The sequence below is a fragment of the Cetorhinus maximus genome, chromosome 10 (genome assembly GCF_964194155.1).
Source record: "Cetorhinus maximus chromosome 10, sCetMax3.hap1.1, whole genome shotgun sequence".
Lineage (NCBI taxonomy): Eukaryota > Metazoa > Chordata > Chondrichthyes > Lamniformes > Cetorhinidae > Cetorhinus > Cetorhinus maximus.
Window position 1 is genome coordinate 81,245,947 of NC_135888.1, and position 18,376 is coordinate 81,264,322.

Below are 18,376 nucleotides of genomic sequence, written 5' to 3' on the forward strand. Positions count from 1 at the left end.
GGACAAATGTCCTACAGTGGGTGGAAATTAAAATCTAACACTTATTCGTAAAAACCAAAGCTGTCGCTGTTATTGCAGTGAGCAGCTACGATATTACAAATTTTTGAAAAACCTGTTCTGAAGGTCACATTTAAAAAAACACTTTGGATTGAGTTCAAAGACTGATCCAAAATGGCTTTGAGCTACCAGACAGGACTGTAGATTTTAGACTGGGTCTTCTCTTCCGGAAGGACTAAAGATAACCCTTCATTTAATTATGGGACACTGTGATCTCGTCAAGGAGATAACAGGGTTTTTGTTGACACCTCATTGTAAGAATGTAAATTGTGTTATGCCAGGACAAAAGCCAAGAACCACACATGGGAGAAGGGTTGTTTGAAGTGGTGATGCCTTATTTGGGAGATGACTTGGCATTTTGTACAGGTCACATGATAACAATGGCCATCTTAGCTTACCTGCAAAAGCTATTGAAAGTGGCAGATCCAAAGAGAACTATCTTCAAGAAGCTTCAACCCAAGGAGAGACAGAGAAACAGCCATGGCTTCTGCTGTGAGGAACTAGACAGTTTGAAAGTGCCACATCTGCAGAACCAGAAAAAAGGATCTTTCTTTCCTCTCTGTAAACTCTGATTCCACCTGTTAAAGCAATGTCTGGCAATTCAACAGTCGAAGCCATTGCAGCTGCAGAGACAACTCTACAATATCTCGAAACGTCAACTCTTTTCTTCTCCGCCGATGCTGCCAGACCTGCTGAGTTTTTCCAGGTAATTCTATTTTTGTTCTACAATATCTTGACTTCAAACATATCAGGCCTTCACCGAACAATGGAGAGACTGAACTGATCCAATTTTTGTAAGTATTGTTTTGACCTTCTTCTGTAACTAATTTTTGTGTATGTGTCAATGACTTTATCTTTTCTTAGGTAACTTTCAGAGCAATAGTGTGAAATAAACTAACCTTTCCCCCTTTTAAGTAAAAAGGCTTTGCTGTTGGGTTATTTGAAATTGAATTTCTCATTCCATGGGTAAGAAAATACACATACAGACATCCAAATACATTGTTCACAGGCAACTTTGGGCAAACAACTTCTAAAGCATCTGTGACACTGTCTTAACAAAGTTTTAAAATAAAATGTACAGGTGGCAAGGTACCCCTCCAATTTGACAGAGCTTGTGGCTTGTAATGCCAGAAGATGTGGGCTCCTGTGCCACTTTTCAGCTATCCTATCTTTCTGACTTATAATGCTTTGTCAAGCTGCTGAAAATTGAACATTTGACATTTGAGAAAATTAATTCTTCATTGTCTTTAAACATATTATAACTATCAGGCAGTTTGCATCTTGCTCACAATGGTCTTCTCTTCTGAAACAGCAATTCCTGTCCCCACAGTCCCTGTTTCAGGCTAAAGTTCTCTTCTGTATCACAAATTTGTATTCTTTGAGTTTTTGAACGTTGCCTGGTCAGTAATTGGCTGATAACTTTATTTTGCCTCTTATGTTGTGCAATTTCCATTTTTGCAAAGTAATTTCCTAAAGTGGGGAGACACGTTCTCAGTTTTGAATTAACACTAGCAGTTTTGTGGGTAATGTGTGTAAGATCTTTATTCCATGAATTCCATTTGCATGTATTACTTAGGATAACATGATTGGAATGTGGTTCAAATATAGAATACACCAACAGGTTGAGATGACCTTGGTAAATCATTCAGGCTTCCTTTTAACAGAGTATAATGTCATCTCAATGTTTTGAAGTGGTGCTTTATTCATAATATGTAGATCCCAAGTTCCTGTCTGTTGAGGTATTGACACAATTTGTATATGAGATGGTGAAAGGGCTAAACAGTTTTGGATAATTTCTGTTTGGTTGAGCTGTTTTTTTCAATGCAAGTTGCTTAAAAACACACGCAGAATTTTAAGCACTAATTGAGTTTTCACATTCTGTTAGCCTAATTTTAAAAACTTCTTGCTGGAAAACAACTCCACCCACAGAACTGTCCAGGACCTCGGAAGAAATCATCTCTGTTAGAAATTTTTGCTAATTGCGCTGATTGGCAGGCCTTCAAAGAGGCTCTAATAAATTAAGCCAGTTCTTTTGGTTCCAAGGACAGTAGCCACATCTAAAAGCTTTTGAATTTTTTTTTAAATTTACTAAGAAACTGACTACTTTATCCAAATATAACAAGCAAATGGTTCTGTATACCTTTTAAAAGTCATATTCCTCCAATTAAAACCAGATTACTTACGTGTGTTGGATTCACACTGTTGTTAAAAAAATTTTTTTTTGTGATAAACATAATTTTAGATGTCTTTGTCAAATGGCAACAAGTTTCTTTTATTCTAACAAGGAATATTTTCAAAGCATTTTATGTCAAAGAAAAATAGTTTCAAAGTGCTGCTAAGTTGCATAGCAGATATTCACATTCCAAATATGCAAATGAGCTTGAGCAGAAACTCAAGGGGAATAAAATTCAAAATGGTGGCAACTTTCAGTGCAATTTACTCCTATATTGCTGCTCGCACCCAAATTAGAAGCTCTATCCTTTATCAGGTATCTTCAATTATTCTAGCTATAATGATGGTTGGTTTAAGTATATTTGATTGGTTGACAACAGAAATTGTAAAATATTTCTGACTGATGTCAGCAAATTACAAATTTTTAATGAACTGCCCTTGCCTAATAATCCCAACATGGCCAATGCCTAATTTGTAATGCCTCACTTCTCATTGTCTTCAGAATAAAAGGAGACAGTGTGGGGAAAGAAAGCAACTTTTCTGCTGATAATTGGCAAAAATGGAGGTGTATTAACAGTATTTTAAAAAGGGTCAATGTGAAGATTATCCTCAATAACCGCCACCATCTTGAAGTTAATACAAATCAGTTTGGAAACCTACTAGTAAGTGCAGATAATTTAAAGTATGCTATTTACTTCTCTTTCCCACATCTTAGTGATGCATGAGGCAGACAATGCATGTGCTTATGTCTGTTTCCACAGCTAGTTTTTCCTGGAACAGGTCATTAGCTCATTGCCGGAGGATATAGCATGAGGGGCACTATTCTGCATCAAGCACGGCAGAACAGGAGACTCTCCCGCTCTTACCACCTGTCATAAGTGTATCAGAAGGATTTGCAGGTTGATAATCAACCTCTTTGGCTGTGTTATGAATGCATCTTCTGTGGCTATCAAGTCCTGAAGTGGGACTTGAACCCAAGGTTTCTGGCTGATAGGTATGGATGCTAGCACTGCACCATAAGATCTCCTCATGCCATCTACCCTCTTGCAATATTTTGTCAATAGCCTGTTTCTAGTCAAATAATTTTAAAGGGTTTGTTTTGATTAAGCAACTTCTTTGGTGATTGTGATTCAAACTGCACAATTTGACTTGCTTTGAAACATTACATAGGAGTATCTTTAATTTGTAAAGTTAAGTGCTTTTTCAAGTTATCAGGACTATCTGTATCCATTACAACCATCAGAATATGTTTGTGAACAGTATATGGGCAGGATTTTTGCTACCGAGGTGGGTAGCTCAAGCTGGGAAATTTTCTGACTCACTAGACCCGCCTTGGTGTAAAGGGTCTTGATTTCACACCGGGGAGGCGAGGGTAGAATAGAGTTGGGCCCACCGACCCTGGAACAATGATTGTAGGTGACCATGGGGGCAGGCTGAGGCAGGCTGGTTAGAAGGCTTGTCTCGGTTTTGTGAGACTTCATCACAGTTGTTTTAGAAGCTGCTAGGCCCTCTAGCCCTCAATCTCACCCACTCATCATGCCCGTTCCATGCCAACTCATACCTCTCATACCACCGTATACCTTCCATTTCCTCTCATATTCTCCATGCCCTACATGATTCCTCCATGCCCCCTCATGCCCTCATGCCATTTCCATAGCCAACCACTCAATATCCATTATGGGCAGACCTCAGGAGCCATGTACAGAATAGAGCTCTCGCTCATACAACTTGATACGTAAAAAAACCTCCCATCCATGAAACCCAGTCAAAGATTTTAAATCCATTCAAAACCCGCAACCTCTTCCATCTAGAAGGACAAGAGCAATGGACACATGGGAACACTGCCGCTTGCAAGTTCCCCTCCAAGCCGCACTCATACATACATACACATACGAACATACCAATTAGAAGCAGGAGTAGGCCACTTGGCCCCTTGAGCCTGCTCCACCATTCAATAAGATCATGGCTAATCTGAATGGAATCTCAACTCTACATTCCTGCCTACCCCGGAAAAGCTTTCAGCCCTTTATTAATTAAGAACCTATCTAGCTCTGCCTTAAAAATGTTCAAAGACTCTGCTTCCACCATCTTTTGAGGAATAGAGTTCCAAAGACTCACAACCCTCTGAGGGAAAAAATTCTCCTCATCTTTGTCTTAAATGAGCAACCCCTTATTTTTAAACAGTGACCCCTAGTTCTAGATTCTCCCACAAGAGGAAACATCCTCTCCACATCCACCCTGTTAAGATCCCTCAGGATCTTAAAGGTTTCAATTAAGTTGCCTCTTACTCTTGTAAATTCCAGTAGATACAAACCTAACCTGTCTAGCCTTTTGTCATGAGATAACCATAAGATATCCTGACATGGAACTATAGCACTGTTGCTGGCTCAAAATCCTGGAACTCCCTTCCTAGCAGTACTGTGGGAGTACCTGCACCAGTTGGATTGCAGCAGTTCAAGAAGGTGGCTCATTGCCACCTTTTGAAGGGAAATTAGGGATGGATAACAAATGCTGGCCCTGCCAGCGATGCTCACATTCCTTGAAACAATAAAAAACGTGTTCAATCTGTTAAAAGAAAGTTTTATTCAATTACCACATTAAAGACAGCTAACCCTTTAATAGCATCTTTAAACTATCAATCAAAATGTGACTCAGCCACTCACCCCCAGCTGAGATAAGTGCTTTTGTAACTTTTGAAACACAGCCAAACATTCTTAATGGTCTCAGCTGTAATAACATCCCTTGGAAAATGGTAAAAAAGAACTCTATTGAAACGATAGGAACAGATGGTTGTGTTTTTTCTTACCTACACCAGATGGCCTATCAATCAAAGTAGTCCAGCAAAGCTCTGAAGAAGTGTCATATGGACTCGAAACATTAACTTTGTTTTTCTCTCTCCACAGCTGCTTTCAGACCTGCTGAATTTTTGTAGCATTTTCTGTTTTAGGCCAGCAAAGGGTGTTGTTTTTAACGCCACATGGCAGCTTCTGCCTGTTATTTTCATGTTTAAAGAGCTGGGGATTTAAAAAAACCTTCAGATTATGAAATTTAAAACCTTATCCACCTTCAGAAGCATTTATGCCTACTCCATAAATTCATGACTCCCATACAGCAGATTAAGGCCCTTGGAACAGTAAAAAAAAGGGCTTGCGTGAACTCAGCAATAATTTCAAACGGTTCTGCTGTGTTCAGGCTTCCCGCCTGTGTGGTTCATGGCCCTGCCCCTTCCCCCTGCCGACATAAATGGGATCTGTTGGAAAAGGGGATGGGACCACTGCATCTGGGTCCCGCCCGCCATTTTTAAAGGCCTCTGGCATCGACCTGACTGTGAAAATCAAGCCCTGGGTCTCATTCTTTGTCCATGCCATAATGCTGGTGGGAATTGCTGTTTTTAAGGTGCACTGTGTATCACCAGTGCAAAGACCAGACCTTGTGCAGGTTTGTGAGCTCATGTTATTTAAATAATTAGTGTCAATTATTAAACGTTAGGGTTGTTGTGAAAATTTAAAGGAATTGGCTTAATGAGGTTAAGGCATGAAATGAGTACAAGGACTCTAGCACATAAAATGCAGCAGACCACAAAATTGCAGCCAATTCAGAAGTGACTAGAAGGCCTGATGTTGCAACTTGCCTATTGTGTAATTGTTCTGTTAGCAAACTATACTGCAAAATCATCCTCACTGTATATTCACACCATTTCACCATCCATCATTGTTAAATTTTGATAGGTAAGATTTCATTATTTCTCACATTTTTAACCAATGATTTTTGAATAAATCCACATAAGTACTGAAACTAATCTGCATCTTTGGAATCTATAGTTGTTATTCATTAACAAGCTGTCTGTAATTTGTTTTGAATGCTCCTTTTTCACTCCTAACAAATACTTTCACTTTGTATGGTACTGTGGCAAGTTCAATACATTATCGTAATAAATTTGCATTTGATCATTCAAGTTCTCTATAAAAAAACAAGAATTAAAACTTCCGATCACAAAGAACAGTGAGAAATTTCCAAACTTTGTTCCTGTTCAAAATTTCAATCCATTCCCTTACTGGATAGTATTGTGGCATTACCTGACAATCCTACCAAATGCACTACGGTTGGGAAATATTACTCCCTTATTTCAACCAAACAGAAATTAAGTTTGCACATTGCCATCAGGTAATTTTGTGCTTAAGCTACTGAAGCAAAAATGTTCTTGCTGAGTTTAAATTAAGATCAGTAAACAACCTACAAATGTGCAGATTATATATAAGTTTGAACCCACTGAGGCAGCATAAAAATGAGGAAAAGGACTGCCAATTCAGAAGGCCTAAGCAATGCTATAAACTTAAACCAACAACAATAACATGTATTTATATTGGGCCTTTAATGTAGAAAATGTTCCACGATGCTTCACAGCAGGAGATGCATTAGGAGCAGCCACTCTAAATGGTTTCCTCTCCATGAGGTATTGCCCCTCCCCTTTTCAAATATGCCACCATCCTCCTCTGCCCCCAAAAATCTCCTTTATCCCCTCTGTCCTCGCAAACTACCACCCCATCTCCGACCTGCTTTTCATCTAAAAAGTCCTTGAAAACGTTGCCACCTCCCAAATTTGCGCCCATTTTTTTCACAATTCCATTTCAAACCTCTCCAATCAGATCGCTGCCCCTGGCACAACTGGAAACAGCCCTAATGAAAGTCACAAATGACATCCTCTGTAACTATTACCACAGTGAAATATCCCTCCTTATCCTTTTCAATCTCTCTACAGCCTTTGGCATTGTTGATCACACAATCCTTCTCCAGTACCTCTTCTGCACTGTCCAGCTGAGTGCATTGTCCTTGCCCAGCTTCACTCTTAACTACCCAGCCATTGCTAGAGCATCTCCTGCAATGACTACTCTTGCCCACACTTACCTCTGGACTCTCTCCAAGCATTTAACCTTGACCCTCTCCTATTTTCCATTACATGCCGCTCCTCGGTGACATCACCTGAATTATTATGTCAGATTTTACATGTACAACAAGTCCCACTTTAATGTCAGCCTGTTAATGGGGGCCTGTATTCTTGTTTAGCGTCACGAGATTCATTTTAAGTCATTTCCCATTGGTCTGACATGGGCCGTGTGACCCGATCAGTGCTATTTTTGACCGGCCTCAGCCTGACCCTTTCTCTTGCTGTAGACTCCCCCAAGTGGTAGTGCTTTCCTCTCCAGCCCACCCTCTTGCTGCTGACCCTCTGACTTATGGTCTGTGTCGTTCGCTGACTTACCCTCTCACTGAACCTCCCGCTCCATGATTCTCCTGAACTTGTGTTCCTGTTCAGGGAAGGTCTTAGATCCAGATCTGATCCGAAGCCGGAGCTCCGGGGTCTGAAAGTACAGGTCAGGCTAGTGCAGAAGTGCCGAGCTGGGTTGTTGTAACCAATGTTTTTTTAATACATACAATAGGATGTGAAACCAGAAATGGGTTTCACATATTTTTTGCATTTTCTCCATATCGTTGTCTGCTGCACACATTTCTATCACTCCTCACAGTTGCATCCCCAGGGTCCTAGCACGCCATGGCTGCTTACTTTTAGGGTTACATCTCGAAATCCCCTTGCCTTGTGCAAATCATCTTCCTCCTACAGATATCCAGGGCTAAATACACTACAGATTTTTTTTCAGTGACATGAATCAAAAACTTAAGTTGAAGCTGCTCCTTCTGCCTTTCTCCGTTCACCTCCAGAGTCCATGCTGCCAGCAAAGGTTCAGGAGAGGGAAGCAGTGAGCAGCATCTGCATTATAACAGCGCCAGCTCGCCTCTTCTCCACATTAGGACTCGCACTTCCACAACCCCAGAGCTCCGGCTTTGGCACAGGTCTGGATCCGGATCTCGACCGGGAACGAATGTTCAGGAGAGCGAAGTGGAAGAGTAGGGGAGCTGGGGCTGGGTGGAGATCAGTGAGAGGGTGGTTAGGGAGCAGCAGAGGCTGCAAGCTGGAGGGTTGGTGAGAGGAAGGGTCTGCAGCGACCGGGGGGGGGGTCAAAGAGTGGGATGTGTGGCGAGAGGGCAGCAGGATCATTACCATATTTCCTTTATATTTTAAAATGTATTTTATTTTAAACATTATTTCAACTTACAGGATATATTCTTTTGATTTTTTTTCAGATGCGGAACAACAGCTTCTACAATTATTAATGGGAAAATGTGATTTGCTTAAATTTGTTTCACCTAAAGTCACGATTTTCAGGAACACAACTACAATTTTAAGTGAGGAACTTATTGTACATTGACAACATCCATCTCTATCTCTACACACCTCTTTCAGAGCCCTCACTGCCTCTGTTGTCAGACTGCTTTTTCAAAAACTGGTCTTGGATGAACCGCAATTTCCTTCAACTATCGTAAACATTGAGTCCCTACTACAAACTCCATTCCTTAACCACTAATTCCATCCCTCTGACTGGCCTGCCTGGGGCTGAACCAGTTGGAATTTAACCTCATCATACTATTTGATACTCATCTTCTCACACTATATCCATTCAATCGCAAAATTTGCCTACTTCCACCTCTGTAACATTGCTCGTCCCTGTCCCTGCCTCAGGCATTTGCTGCTGAAATCTTCATCCATGCTTTTGTTATCTCCTGCCTCAACAATTCCAAAGCTCTCTTGGCCCATCTTCCATCTGCCACCTTCCCAAATTTGATCTCATACAAAATCCTGTTGCCTGTATTCTAACCCGTGTAAAGTTCTGCTCACCCATCACTCTATGCTTGCTGAACTTCATGGCCCACCAATGCCTCAAATTTTCATCCTCGCATTCAAATCCTTCCATGGCATCTCCTTCCCTATCTCTGTAACATTCCAGCCCTACAACATCCTGAAAACTCTGTGTTATTCTAAGTCTGATTTAAAGCATCCCTGGCCCTATTCTTCCTACCATTGGCAGCTAAGCCTTAAGCCACTGAAGATGTAAATTCTGGAATTCCCTCCCGAAGCCTTTTTCTCTTTTAAGATCTTCCCAAAAACATACTTCTTTAACCAACCTTTGAGTTGCTCTGCTTAATAGCCCATTCTTTGGCTTGGCATTGATTTTTGTTTAATTTAGCTCGTGTGAAACTGCTCAGGATGTTTTCCTACATTAAAGATGCTATGTAAGTAAGTACAAATTGTTTTTGAAACTATGGAGGGAGAAACTGTTTTGTAAAAGTCCAGAATTATAACAAACAGCAATATGAAAACAATAGAGTACAGAAAAGCAAAGAAGGGACAGATGGCAAACTAGGTAGCAGTTAACACAAATTGTGAATTTGAATCACCTCACAAAAGCTTTAAATAAAGTTATTTTTCATATTTTTCTCTCAAGAAATGATTCCCCATTTTAAAGAAACAATGATAAAACAAGAGCAGCATGTTATATGCAACTTGTTTTGCGGTCACACAAGATCCTCTAATCTGACAGCCCATATATCTGAAGAGTTGAGGAGATTGGGTGGGGGCCTTGTGATTTATAGCCATTGCTATTTGTTGTCCAGCTATATGAATCAGTTACAGGCACAGTGTCTCAAAACTGGCAACCTCAGGGCCGAGTCCATGCCGGATTTCATACCTTGCCTGTTTTTGGGTCAGACGGCTTGGACATGGTTGGGTTGGGTCAAGGGTTGCTTGGGCAACTGAGAGTGTGGAAAAAAGATTGGCACACAAAGCCAATGACTCGTTGGCCTGCCACCGCATCAATGTAGCACCTAGCCGAATAATGATTAAAGTTTATGCTTGGCAGCTTAAAAAAATGACCGGTTTTCGGACATTGCTGGTTTTTGGATAGTCAGGTTTGAGACACTGCACCTGTATTCAGTTGGGATATTTACCCCAGGTTTATATTGCAAGTAGCTGAAGATAAGTTGTCCTGCTCCATTACAGATATTTCCTTCCTTTGATTTAAAAATAGTTTTATGTTGTACCTGAATAGCTTATTGGTAGCTTATTGCCTGTTACCCACATAAGTTTAAAAATATAAATGCAGCAAACGGGAATCATAAGTTCAAAAATTCTTAGTATTGATTTCAATTTTGTATGAGAGAAGGTGGTTTACATTTTAGTGGTATGTATACACACACATGATTCTTGGCAAATACATGGCAAATTTCTTAAATCAGAAGATAAAAATTATGTTTGGATAAAGGCTTCTAAGGATTGATATGTTGGAACTCTAATTTTTTTTCAAGTGATTTTTAAAAATTTATTTGTTCATAGGATGTGGGCATCACTGGCCAGGCCAGCATTTGTTGCCCATCCCTAGTTGCTCTTGAGAAGGTGGCGGCGAGCTGCTGCCTTGAATTGCTGCCGTCCCTGTGGTGTAGGTACACCCACAGTGCTGTTAGGGAGGGAGTTCCAGGATTTTGACCCAGCAACTATGAAGGAACGGTGATATATTTCCAAGTCAGGATGGCGTGTGGCTTAGAGGGGAACTTTCAGGTGGTGGTGCTCCCATGCATCTGCTGCCCTTGTTCTTTGAGGTGGTTGAGGTCACAGGTTTGGAAGGTGTTGTCGAAGGAGCATTGGTGAGTTGCTGTACTGTATCTTGCAGATGATACACACTACTGCCACTGTGAGGTTGTGATGGAGGGATTGAATTGGGGTGCCAAACAAGGGGGCTACAAGGGAGGGAGAGTATTTGGGAGGTCAGGGGTGTAGTCAGGTGGTCAGGAGTAGTCTGGGTATCAGTAGGGTCATCGGATACTCTTGGGATGGTTGGGTGATTGGAAGGCAGTTATGGGTCAGTTTGATAGTTGGCGGGGTTAAGGGTATTTGAAGGGTCAGGGGGTAGTTAGGTGGTCAGGTGGGGTTGTCGGGGGTCGGTAAGGTGGGGTTGTTGGGGGTCAGGCAGGGTAGACAGGAAGTCAGTGGTAATTGGGGGGTCAATTCTGGAGCTGCACAGACGTTAGACTAGGTTTTAATCTGTCTAACATTTCTGGGTAACTATCCAGAGAAATACCATGGAAATGTCCCGAATCTCTGACTAACTCAGACTCAGAGACATTCACAAAGGCTCCTGGGGAGCAGCTGGGGGAATTGCCCATTGGAAGTTGAAACTTCCTGGGCAGTACCCAATGAACGTACATATATCAAGACTTCCACCTGGTCCCGACACGCATCTCAGTCATATATCTGGCCACTGACAATCCGGAGACTGGAGGATTTGGTGCTACATTCATAAAAGTTACCCTATTTTGTTTGTCTATGAAGAATAGTATAGTAATAGTGGTGTACATTGAAACATTTTGAATTCATTTTCAGTTGGTAATATAATGAATATATGAATGCTTGCCAACTGTAGGCCTTTCTATAAGCTTAGAAAGTTGGGAAATGATTTATTTTTGTTTTGTTTTCATGAATGTTAGGATGCCAGGGCTGCATGAAGAAAATTGCTTCAACTTTTAGCACCTAGTGTCAGCATCAAACACTTCCAGGTCAAAATAGGTCAAAGTTCTCCCTCTTCTGTGCCACACCAAACTTTTTAATCCCTGTCTAAAAAGCACACCTAGTCCATCAGTGCATATTTTTCATTTCCCATATCAGCAATGTTTGTAGTCTTCCTTAGTGAGATTGTTAATTTAATGGTAACTAGTGTTAGTTAAAGGGCAGTTTCATGCAGTGATTTTATATCAGGTGGAAACTGGGTTAAGACTGCCTGAAGTCATCTTGCATAAAATCTCAATAACCATCTGTGAAAAGAAATGTTCATTCCATTAGGCAGGACTAGATTCAAAACCAGGTCCTAGAGGCGAAAGATACTTGGAAACAACTGCTCCACTTGGGCTTGTGGTTTATTTACAATTCCCTATTATACAATGCATTTCAATGATATGCAAATATGCACATAAGTTTGGAGCATTCAAAAAGCTCCAATATGGTGCTTGAAAAAGACAAACATGCACAATTAGGACTGCACACCAAGGGCTGGATTTCCCCTCCTGCATCTTCCCGAAATTGAGTCAGGAATAGGTAAAATGAGGCCCCCAGGGCCTGAATTTCAAACTTACCCCTTCATTCCCTTCCCCTAGTTGGGAAGCGTGTCAGACAGCAACCCTGCACTCTCATCCTATGACGGCGGGTTCAGCGTTATAAAGTCCAGAGGAAATTTAAAATTCATCCTCCATTTTGTCACAATGGGAGGGATTTGGAAGCCTGTGGGGTAAGTCAGTTTGTGAACCTTGGGGGAAGCCTGCTGAAGAGTTGAGAACCTTTTGAAGGTAAGTTTTAAAGGTCTTGTCAGTGCCCCCTCTACCCTCCATGCCCCCATGCATCCTCCATACTCACCCCTCCAATGTGGTTGTTGGAGGTCAATCATCTCAGTTCCAGGACATCCCTGCAGGAGTTCCTCAGGGTAGTGTCCTAGGCTCAACCATCTTCAGTTGCTTCATCAGTGCCCTTCCTTCCATCATAAGGTCAGAAGTGGTGATGTTCGCTGATGATTGCATAATGTTTGGCATCATTCGCCACTCCTCAGATAGTGAAGCAGTTCATGTCCAAATGGAGCAAGACTTGGACAATTTCCAGGCTTGGGCTGACAAGCGCATGTAACACTCATGCCACACAAGTGCCAGGCAATGACCATCTCCAACAAGAGAGAATCTAACCATCGCTCCCTGACATTCAATGGCATTACCATCGCTGAATCCCCCATTATCAACATCCTGGAGGTTACCATTGACCAGAAACTGAACTGAACCAGCCATGTGGCTACAGTCAGAGGTTACGAATACTGCAACGAGTAACTCACCTCCTGACTCCCCAAAGCCTGTCCACCATCTGCAAGGCACAAGTCAGGAGTGTGATGGAATACTTTCTACTTGCCTGGATGAGTGCAGCTCCAACAACATTCAAGAAGTTTAACACCATCCAGGACAAAGCAGCACGCTTGATTGGTACTCCTTCCACAAGCATTCACTCCCTTCACCGCCAACAGAAGGTAGCAGCAGTCTGTACCATCTACAAGATGCACTGCCAGAACTCACCAGGCCTCCTTAGACAGCGCCTTCCAAACCCATGACCGCTACCATTTAGAAGGACAAGGGCAACAGACATATGGCAGCACCATCACCTACAAGTTCCCTTCCAAGCTACTCCCCATCCTGACTTGGAAACATATCGCCGTTCCTTCACTGTCACTGAATAAAAATCCTGGAACTCCCTCTCTAACAGCACTGTGGGTGTACCTGCACCATGTATATTGCAAGAAGGCAACTAACTACTACCTTCTCAAGGACAATTAGGGATGGGCAATAAACGCTGGCCTAGCCAGCGATGCCCACATCCCGTGAACTAATGAAAAAATATATACAGAGCCAATGAGCCATATAATTACAAAGTCTTTGAAATGGTCGTGAAACTGACAAATAGGCAAAAAGGCTTTGAAAATAACCTTTGAAAAATACTGCTCATTTTACAATCTCATAACCACAGCCATTCTCAGCGTGAATAAATAAAAATTTAATCTTTTTAACACCTTATAATCTTGTTCATATAAATAAACAGGCATTGACAAATTGCATCAAAGAAACATATTATACCCTCAAAGCTGCCAATCAAACAAACTAGCACTTCCTTTCAAATTGCACCAACAGATCCCCGCTGAACTGAATCTATTATCAATTCTTGGAGTTCAACCAGGCATTTATAATGAGTCCATCTGGAAAGACAGATGTCTGGCCCTGCCCTTACCTGAAGACACGAGCGGGAGTGGAGACAGGAGTGGACCTGGAAGGGAACCGCTGGACATGGGGGAGAGAATAAATTGAGGTCCAGGCTCGGAGGCATTCATTTATCTGAAGACAGGAGCAGGAGCGGAGGCAGGAGCAGACCTGGAAGAGAAAAAAAATCAAGCCATGGCCTCATAGGAAACCCATAAGCTGATTGGCTGGGTAAGTATTGCTGCTTCGGGACTGAGTGTGAACAACTAGGAGTTTAACAAACGTTAAAGATATTAAATACTAATAACAAGTAACATATGGGTGTCTGATGAGTCTTATCTTCTATTTTTGAATAAAGTTTATTACCACTAGTTAGGTGCATTAAGAATTAGGTTTCATCAATATTGGTGAGGTTTATTAATAGTAGTAAGGTTTGTTCATATTGGTAAAGCTTTATTAATATTGGTAAGGTTACTGCCAGTAGTGAGTTTTATTGGCAGTAACAAGGTTATTAATTAATAAATAGAGAAATGGCAGAGCTGCTCCAACCTTGAGAGTGCACATCCTGTGCAATATGGGAACTCCAGGATACTTCCAATGCTCTGGATAACCATTTTTGCAGGAAGTGTCATCAATTGTAGCAGCTTGAGCTCTGGGTTTTGGAACTTGAGCAGCAGCTGGTGTCACTGCATTGCATCCATGCCATTGAGAGCTTCTTGGCAAGCATGTTTATATTGATGCGGTCACCCCGCAGCTTAAGAGTATGCGGGGGGGAGGGGGCAGGGGATGGGTAACCAAAAGACAGCCAAAAAGGTCTAGGTAGGTAGCGCAGGAGTCCTCTGATTGCATCCCACTCTTCAAGCAGTACTCAGTTCTGAACACTGATGAAAGTGATGGTTCACCTGGGGAGTACAGCCAGAGCGACGTCCATGGCACCAAGGGTGGCTCAGCTGTACTTAGGGGGGATTGGGGGTATAAGGAAGACTGGAAGAACAATGGTGATGGGGGATTCAATATTTAGGGGACTCGATAGGCGTTTCTGTGGCCACAGATATGAATCCAGAATGGTGTATTGCCTCCCTGGTGCCAGGGTCCAGGACGTGACTGAACACTTGCAGGGCATCCTGAGGGGGGAGGGTGAAAAGCTAGCAGTGGTGGTCCACATTGATATGAACAACATAGAGAGAAAGAGGGATGTGGTCCTGTAGTCAGAATTTAGGGAGCTAGGTAGGAAAATAGCAAGCAGGACCTCAAAAGTAGTAATCTCCAGATTACTCCCAGTGCCACATGCAGGTGAGTATAGAAACAGGAAGATAAAGCAGATGAATGGATGGCTGGAAAGTTGGTGCAGGAGGGAGGGCTTTAGGTTCTTGGGACATTGTGTCAGGCTGTGTGGGAGACGGGACCTGTACAGGCCAGAAAAGTCGCATTAAGGTTGCACCTAAGTAAAGTCCGGGCTGTGTTCCTTGTTTTATTAGAACTGTTTGAAATAACTTTGCATGGGTGTGGCAACCATAAGATAATATCAGAGAGGAATACCAAGGTGTGCAGTATATTGGGAGAGACAGATAACTTACTGTTCCCTATACTAGTGCTAGGGTCAAAGAAAGACAAAAAGTAATAAAGCCTAAATCAGGGCTACTGTGCATGTGTGTGAATGCATGGAGTGTTACAAATAAGATTGGTGAGTTAGGCACAGCTATAACAGAGATCTGGTTTAAAGAAGGACAGGACTGAGAGTTAAATATTCCTGGATGCAAGGTGTTCAGGGAAGATAAGGAAAGAAAAGCGGTAGAGGTGGCAGTGTTGTTTAAGGAGAGTATCTCATGGCTAGAGAAAGAGGATGGCCCAGAGGGGTCAAAGACAGAATCTATTTGGCTTGAGCTAAAGAACAAAAAATGTGCAATTACATTGCTTGGACAAGCTTATAGGCCTCCAACTCATAGGAAGGATGTAGAAGAACAAATTTGCAAAGAAATTACAGGGAAGTGCAAACATTATAAAGTAGTTATAATGGGGACTTTAATTACTCAAATATAGGCTGGGATAGTCGAAGTGTAAAGGGCAGAAAGGGGCAAGAGTTCCTAGGCTGTGTTCAAGAAAAATTTCTGCAGCAGTATGTTTCCAGTCCAATGAGAAAGGAGGCACTGCTCGACCTGGTTCTTGGGAATGAAGTGGGCCAAGTAGATCAAGTGGCAGTAGGAGAACATTTAGGGGACAGTGACCATTGTATCATAAAGTTTAGGCAAGCTATGGAAAAGGACAAAGAATAATCCAGAATAAAAGTCATTAATTGGGGCAAAGCCAACCACAATAGTGTAAGAATGATCCTGGGTCGAATAAACTGGAGTCAAAGGCTGGCAGGAAAAGCAATAGCTGAACAATGGGCTACCTTCAAAGAAGAGATAGTTCAGGCACAGTCAAACAATATTGCCTTGAAAGGGAAAGTTAGGGCAAACAAATTCAAAGCTCCCTGGATTTTATAAAACATAGAAATTAAGATAAGGGCTAGAATCGTCCAGCCCTGTTGGCAGCGGACATCATTGGTGGGCGGTGGGGGAACAATATGGTGAGAAGGAGTTTGGAGGAGGGTAAGGAGTTCAGGGGGGACGGAAGGAGTTTAGGGGAGGTGGAAGGAGCTCATAAGGGTGGGGAAGGAATTTGGAAGCGGGGAAGGAGTTCAGAGTTAGGGGAAGGAGTTTGGGGGGGGTGAAGGAATTCGGGGTGAAGGAATTCAGGGGTGGGGGGAGGGAGTTCAGAAGTGGAATTTGCCTGGGGGGGTGAGGGAGTTCAGAGGAGGGAAGGTTGTCTGTGGGAGGAAGGATACCTGGGAGAGGAAGGATTAAGGGGTGGGGGATATCCAGGTGAACGTGCTAAGGAAGAGTATGTGGAGTCAATGACTGCCTCCTGGGGAGCGAACTGAGGGTGGGCATGGTAGGAGGGAATGGAGAGTATGAGAGGGGGCAGAGGGAGCCGTAAGGTTAGGGGGGTGAGGGTGCATCAGTAGCTGTAGAAGGGATGGTGAGGGTGGTTTGTGGGGGAATCGGAGGCAGACACGGATCCTGAGGATGGCAAAGAAGTTATGGATGGGGGTGGGATTTTCAGGAATGTAGGGAACGTGCACCTTCACCTGGACATCCTGGAAAGACAAGGGTTCAGATTGGAAAGTGACGGAGGGGAGGTGGAAGATGATGTCAGATGGGTCGATGGTGATGGGGTAAAAGACCATGGGTGACTGCGGGAGGGGAAAGGAGGGGGGAGCTGATCCGAAACTTCACTACGACCACCATTGTCGAAATCGAAAGTGAGTAGAGCCTCATTTTGGACAGGCAAGTGCTGCATGGGAGTGCAATCAGTGGCTCGGCAGAGATACAGGTCAGCTCAGATGGACAACTGAAAGGGAACCCCAGCAGACAGCATTGAAAATGCTCGGGACTAAGATGAGTGTGATGGAGGAAGGCTCCATGTGGGTGGGCGAGTTCTTGCGCGAAGCTCTGAAAGGCCCTGCCACACACACACACACTCCCTCCAGAATCACTTGTGGTTCGGCTGTGTGCAGCTGAACTACTAGTGGTGGTGGGGGGGGGGCGAGGTGGGGGATGTGCGCGGGGTGGTGGGGGGAGTTGGGGGGCGTGTGTGTGGTGGTGGGGGGGATGCAGTGGGGGGACTCTTGAAGCCTGTCAGTGAAGCTGAAAGACAACATTACACATTATTCAGTGAAAGTGAATATATTTTCAGATTACAGTGACAAAGTGTGTTCACCTGTGTAACCATTTGTGATCAGAATTTTTGAACTTTTCTAGCACTTTTCTAGGTTCTGCTCTGACATTTGCAACAGGGGTTGAGACAGCCTGTGCAATGATTGGCCCTGTTGCCCCTGATGACTTTGGCATGCATCCTCTGGAAAGCCAAGCCCTTGAGGCTGTTGCTGTCCTCCTATGGGCCAGCCAGAGGTTGAGGGGGTCACAGGCAAAGGGGACTCGAGCGAACAGCCTCTGAGATTCCTGAGTGGATGACCCACGGATGTCCAGCTGCCACTGCAACACCTTTCGGGTGCCTGAGAGCCCCGGTCTGATTCCTTGAGGGGAAGGAGCACCTGGAGGGACATTGAGGTGCCCAGTTTCACTTTTGCGTTGCCCCTGCAGGATCTCACCCATGGCTACCGCAATGGAGTGAAGGTCAGTGCGCACCTCCGTGTTCTATTGGACCAGGGTCTCCATGGCGTCCACCATCCTTCCCATGGAGACCTCCATACAGGCACTTGTGGGCACCACTTCATCAGAGAGCATGCAGAAGCACTCCTTCAATTTGCATACCACTCTGTCGAGGGCTTCCAACAGCTCTGCAGGATGTTCCCCTGCCTTCTGTTGGCTCTCCATAATGAGTTGGAAGGCTAAATCCAGATGCTCGTCATCTGACTTGGACCTCAGCAGTTCTCCAAGTGCCAGGGAGCTTGGCTGAACCTGCCTCCTCCTGCTTT

General features: G+C 43.3%; 1 long non-coding RNA gene across 1 annotated transcript in view; it reads left to right on the forward strand.

The window, feature by feature from the left end:
• Positions 1 to 778: 778 nt before the first annotated feature.
• The window catches only part of LOC144685800 (uncharacterized), a 35,364-nt gene continuing 17,766 nt past the window's right edge, over positions 779 to 18,376 (forward strand). The window contains exons 1-2 of the long non-coding RNA XR_013577783.1: positions 779 to 851; positions 8,371 to 8,472. This is a non-coding gene — a long non-coding RNA (uncharacterized LOC144685800). The remainder of the gene's footprint in view (positions 852 to 8,370; positions 8,473 to 18,376) is intronic.